Here is a 6,625-nt window from a genome sequence, read left to right as displayed (position 1 = left end):
ATGATGATGGATGGGGCAGGAAATGACAGCATAAGTGGTTATTAAAAAGAGGAAATGGGGGCATTTATAAAAACTATGTTAGCCTGTGTCTGCGGACCATGTCGCATGTCACCCTGGGCTGCTGTGTCATGCCTCCTGATCTGTGAGACTTCCTGCACTGCATGTATAGGGCCAGCTTTGTTAAAACCCTTTGTCATTCTCTTCTCAAAGAACCCAGAAGCCAGCATTTATAGCAGGCTTTGTACTGAAGTGACTCTGCCAGATTTATGAGGTGTACGTACCAGGTACAAAGTTGAAACAGTTTTATTGCCTTATCACTTTATATAAAAATAGCTTTGCTCTATTTTCTTTCAAGTTTGAATGTGAAATTCCTTCATAAACAGGTGCCGACTATACAGCTGTTACAAATGCAAATATGTGTGTTTGCACCTGAATGGAATTTGCACAGCGTGTTATCTCCAGTACAACAAGGAGACGAAGACAAGGAGGGAAGAGAGAACGTCAACGCGGAGATGGAAGAAAGCCTGTGATGAAGATAGTTTGATGTTCCTGCGCTTGTTTTAATGTGCTTCATCTCTGTATGTAAATAGCTCCGGCTTCTAAAACTGGCCTTGTGATACAAGACAGCCTTGCAGATCCTCTCCCGGTTTTTGACACTGAAAAGAATGAAATGTAAAAAGTGCTTGGAATGCAGGTTGTCTGGCTCGAGGTCGGGATTAATTTGTTCTCAATTCAGATTATGAGGTTTCATTATTCAAATCGGGACATTATTTCACATAGAAGCCTTCTTTAGTCTATCTCTTGAAAGGTGATTAGGACTGAATGCTCTCTTTTCAATTATGTAATAGCAATTTCAATCAAATATTTCCCAGTGAGCCAATAAATGACCCAAACCTTGGACCGGTGCTGATCAGGCTCATCAAGTTGATTGTTATGTGATCTGTTCAGCGTTAACTGTGGCATTTTCTCTATCAATCGCTGCAGCTTTGGGAAACAGAGGCACTCATTCACACATTTCGTATTAAGCAGTGATGGGAAATAGGAAGAAGATCAATTGCTGGCACCGGATGCTCTGTGTCATCTATGCCTACATAATAAGTAGCTGGTTACATTGTATGTCACAGAAATGTCCGAAGGTGGTGTCACCCCGTTAAGATGCACTGTTGGCAAAGAGGGAAGTTATTGCAACTAGAGAGTGTTCATGCATTATACCAAGATGGTTAGTCACATGAGAGGAATGGAAATTAAGTCTAAATATACTATTTTTATTGCTACATATTTGTAGCTGTTCATTAACAAGTGAAACCATTTCTCATTTTTAATAACCCTTAGTGTTGCTGGATTTTATTTAGATGCACTACCAGCCTTTTTGTCACTGCTTCATTGATAATAAATGGAGTTCTTGTTTTAAAAGTGGGACATATCATCTGTGTCAGAAAGTCTTTCTAACTCTGACTTTGAATTACAACTAGGAGACTGACGTGAATAGCTTTCCCCACTCAGCTAATTGCAGTCCATGAGATATGACATTACGATACGATACCAATGTAAAGAGCAGTGGTATTCTCAGACTCAACACCTTTTCTGATGAGATACTGTTGCCTTGTGTGTCAAAATGTTAAAAAGAGATAGCGAGAGATTACATATTTGCTGCTGTGGGACAGACGTCCCAGGATTAGTGGGCTTCAGCTGTGTGAAGACAACACAGTAGGGCTTTGACGTTCCCCTCACTAACCTCTCACCACCTCTTACTCCTGAGGATCATCTGAGGCTCCACAAGAAAAAACCTTCACTGGTCTCGATCCTCAAATTCCTCTCCCCTGTTGGGTTTCTGTCTACATGGGAGTGCATTTCCTGAGCCGAACTGATCTGCCAACATTTATAGGACAGGCTGACAGAAGCGTTTCTAACACCTTTGGTTATGAGCGGGGGCAGAGCCAGATGTGCTGTGAATGCCCAACATTGTTATGCAGTGTTAGGTTTTAAGCAGACTGAATCCAGCTTGACTTCAGCAACATGTGGCACCTGCTACTGAAAGAGACTAGCTTCCTGTTTCTCTCGTGTGTATGTGTATGTGTATGTGTATGTGTATGTGTATATGTGTGTGTGTGTGTGTGTATGTGTGTGTGTAAATGTGACAGTATCTCTACACAATCAACCATACGTGTAAAGTAAATACGCATGTCTGTGAGTGCGTACCTGCCTTTACGTGACCTTGCACAAAAGCGTGATAATTATCAGTGAAGGTTTCCCACACCAGTTTAATCTGTTTATCTGCAGAATAAGATTGTGAATCATTACTATGCAGAGCTAGCTTCTTTTTTTCTGCTACGAGTGTCGAGCAGCTTCCTAGTTTGTAGTTGTTACAGACTGTTTCACCTTACAGGTCCTGAAGGGCTGCAGTGTCGGCTGCTTTTCATCTTGCTCTTTTAATTAGTGACTGATTTAGATCTGGCTAGGTGATCCCAGTGTCTGGCCAATCAATGAGGGAATTAATGGAAACGCTGGTGCAAGCAAAGTAGTGCAACACTACTACTGGCTCAAGAGGGGATAGTAAAATAATCCAGTTAATGTTATTGTTTAAAAATTTATAACATTATTCCAGTAAATTTGGAGTATTCCCAGGCTTATTTTTACTGCCTCATCACATCAGCTTAAAATCTTCCTCCCAATTTGTTCCTGATTTTAATCTCAATGCTTGTTAAAAAAAAAAGCACAACAATCAGCCACGCATCTTATTCATGAATGTACAGTACATTATGTAAATGCACTGCATGAATGCATATTTATTCTTAGATGATTGCATTGCATTGATATTGATAGTGCTGTGATATTGACGCTATTTTCCCCAAACACAAAGCCCACAGAGTTTCTGTAAAAGGTTGAGCTGGGAGAAATTATTCCTTTTAAAACAAACATAATAAGATAATCCCCCAGGTTGTGCATTGTAAGGACATCCTGACAGGATTTGGAGAAATAAAGCAACTACAGAAATCAATTTATATGTACATTAAAGTCAGTAAATTATGTAGTATTATAGTCAACCTGGGAGCAGGGAGGGCTGGCCAGAGAGCAGGGCTGCAGTCCTCTGCTCTCCGCTCTATTAGATGTCAGGTGTTGAGGTGGGGAAATGAAATATCCGTGTTCTTTGGCCAGCCTTAAAGGAAGCACTTATATTACACAAGCACTGGCAATAGGCATAAAAACTATGTGGTCTCCTTACAAAACCATTTCTATTCATTCAAGTCGACTTAGTACAGGCCAGTTAGGCTTATTGAAATAATACCCTGAGCTCTGTCATGACAATCCCTGATGCAAGATCCCCAGATACTGGCCTTTCCACATGAAAGCATATGACCTTACTGATATTTATGTCTCAACACTCATGAGAGTAGTAAACCATTTGTTGCCGATGTTTTCTGAATGGATGTGTGGATGTGTGAATGTGTGTGTGTGAGTGTATGTGTGTAAGTGAAGAGAGAAAACAAAATACAGAAGATATTGAGATATTTGACTGTGCATCATTTATACACAAATTGATGTTGTTTATGCAGCATAACTCAAAAAATAGTGTGTGTATGTGTGTTACTGGCAGTGTCCTGAGGATTAAATGAATGACAGGGGGGTTAAATGATAACACACACACACACACCAAATACACACACATACACACATACACACACACACACACACAAAGTGAATAATTCAAGATGCCCAGGCTATAAAGGCAAAGTAAAACCTCCGAAAGCCTTTTATTTTTATCAGCCGATTTTCCTCTCAGGTTACATGAGTTCATTTTAGAACATTACTGCAATTACTAGACATGTGCGAGGTTATATTAAAGCAAAATTAAACACATTCTCCACTTAAGTAATTATATACCCCGTGCCGAATGTTATGAGTTAGAGAGATGAGACGTGGTAGTGTCAAATATTTCAGTAATGATCATCTGTAATGGATGTGATTTCCAGTCACTGGTCTTCGTTCAGTGCATGTGTCAGAAACCACAGCGGGTAGGACTTAGACATTTTCTTTTTTGTTGAAAAAATTAGGTCAGAGAATTGCAGTGCTACACTGTGGCAGGGTCTAGGGTCAGCTTCATCTCATTTCCATCAATCCACAGAGGGAAGAGAGACAAGGAGTGTCCTTCCATTCCCGTAATGAATGTATCCCCAGAATGTACGGAAGTGAAGTCCAATTAATTGACACTGTCTCTTGGCAGAGGTGTTTAATCCAAACCCATAACCCATTTTTTGAATTAAAAGCAAGATACTCTGAGATGTGTCTCGTACGACCACATGGAAATTAAAGGGCCTTGAAATGTCAGAAAAATGTCGTTTTGCTGTGAAGAAACATCAAAGTGAGATGTCAAGGTGACTGTCTCATTTTGTTCTTGTAAAAGGTTGCAAAATACGAAAAGGACAAATGGAGACTACTTGCTAGATGTGAGTGTTTGACAAGCACAACCAGCAGAGATTTCACCTCTTCCCCTCCTGTAACAGCACAGTTTATAAAAAATAATATTCTTTTTTGCGTCTTCTACAGAATTTATTTGCTAATCAGAATAATAGAAGGAAGAGTGAACAGCCAATTTAATGGGTTTGCTGGGCAAAAATAAAACAATGCTCCTGCTATTATAATATTTGTGTGCCTGTGAGTGTTAAGTGTTTATGAATGAGTGTGCAATTTGTCTTAAACGTGTAAGCCGCAGTTTATTTTCCATATTCTATCAGCTAGGCTCTCAAATTTAACTGTTCCACATAAAAAATGGTGTTTATAAAAACGGCCGGCTCTAATCTGATTATCAGCCTGTGGCATGTGTAGTTTACAAATACTGTGCGTCCCTATGAGGACCTGGTGTCAGAAAGGTTTGATAGATGGCTCCATCGTTTGTCATTTGAATGGCTTATGATAGCCACAGCTATCAAGACCAAGGGGGGAGGCAGCAGCAGCAGCAGCAGCAGCAGGCTTTACTACTGCTGTTTACAGCCATGCAGTAAAAACACACACCGTACTGTACGCCCTGCTGCTGCACGCTGCGCTACTCGCCGATCACTCTGCACACTATGCACAATGGGAACCAGAGCCGATTGCCTGCCTGGTGGCTCTTCTACTCGACATGGATCAAAGAGGGAGAAAGAGAGGGAGAGAGATGGGGAGTGAGAGGAAGTGAGGGAGGGGAGGAAGTAGAGAGTGATAGAAGTACAGGACAAAGATGTGTGGAAGGAAAGAATGGGGGAGGGCTGGAGGAAAACAGGCAAGGAGTTGTGAGAGCAGAGGGGAGAGAGAGAGGAGAGTTAGTGAAAGTGAGATGCTGCAGAGTGAGGCGATAGAGTAACTCAGTAAAAGAACTGATGAATGAAAGAGTGAAACACACCAAATCAAGTGCCCGAGTGAGTGAGACAGACTGAGTGAGGGAGTGTGTCTGCAAGCCTGCTCACATCCGTCCGTCCGTGTGTGTGTGTGTCAAGTGAGAGTGTGTGAGCGAATGGATGAGTGGGTGAACAAGTGCAGCAGGACAGAGAAGGAACGAGAGAGAGAGGAAGAGAGGGAGAGAGGATCTGTTCCGTCAGAGAGGACACACTCCACTGGCTGTGATTGAAGTATGGGCCAATTAACACGAGGAGCATTGAGCTCCAGCTGCACTCTTCTCTTCATTCCTCTGCTCCCCCACACTGCCATATTACCCTGCACGACACACACACATACTGATACACTCACATATATGCACACTGTGGGTGCAACACTGTGCTGGCACTTTATCTTATCTTTTACTATAGTGCAGCTATGGACCCAGGGAAATTATAGAGGCTACATACAGCAGTTTTCTCAAGCACACTGCGGTCTTAAATGTGGAAGAATGAAACAAGAAAAAATAGTATTCATCTTCAGGGGGGAGGGTTTCTTTTTCTAGGCACTTATAGTGACTCACAGAGACGGTGCAATTTCTTCTAATGGTGTACAGTAGATGTAGACTATTTACCAGCCTGCATATTTCAGATGTTTTGTATTGGCTGTGGAAAAGCTGCCTGGGCTGATTCAGTGCAGCCCGTGCCATAGGCAGCAGGGAGCAGGTCCATTACTCTGCATGACAGAAAGGAATGAAGCAGCAGAGCCCGATGTGGGCTAAACACAACGCTGAACACTGCACTTCCACAACTCCAGCATTCTCCAGACTCCACAGACTCCTTCCCTATTCACATTTCCCCCCAGCAGATCCGATGCAGCGCGAGGTCTGGCACACTGCCTCCATTGGAGTTCAGTGGGAAAAGGGGCTCAGAGAGGCGTGGATGCCAACACTGACTTCTACCCGAGCAGCTCCCTCCTCTCTCGCAACTCACTCTTCCAGAGTCACCGCAGGCGCTCACTGCAGCTGTAAGGAGGGAATCTGAAACTCTAAAACATTGTGATCGTTCCCCCTAACATCACACTGACACCAAAAATCAATTTTTTATTTTGTGTTTAGAGGCTATACAAGTTTTTAGTCTCTTTGGTGGTTGCAGAAATAATATACTTCTTCATTGCGCTCCTCTATAGATGGATATACCTTCAAAGTGCCTTCAGCTACACAATACTGCGAACCTGTTTTGATATTCCTTCAAACTAACAAAGGACTGCATTATCC

Source organism: Scomber japonicus, chromosome 10 (assembly GCF_027409825.1).
Source record: "Scomber japonicus isolate fScoJap1 chromosome 10, fScoJap1.pri, whole genome shotgun sequence".
NCBI lineage: Eukaryota > Metazoa > Chordata > Actinopteri > Scombriformes > Scombridae > Scomber > Scomber japonicus.
This window is presented reverse-complemented; position numbering follows the sequence as displayed.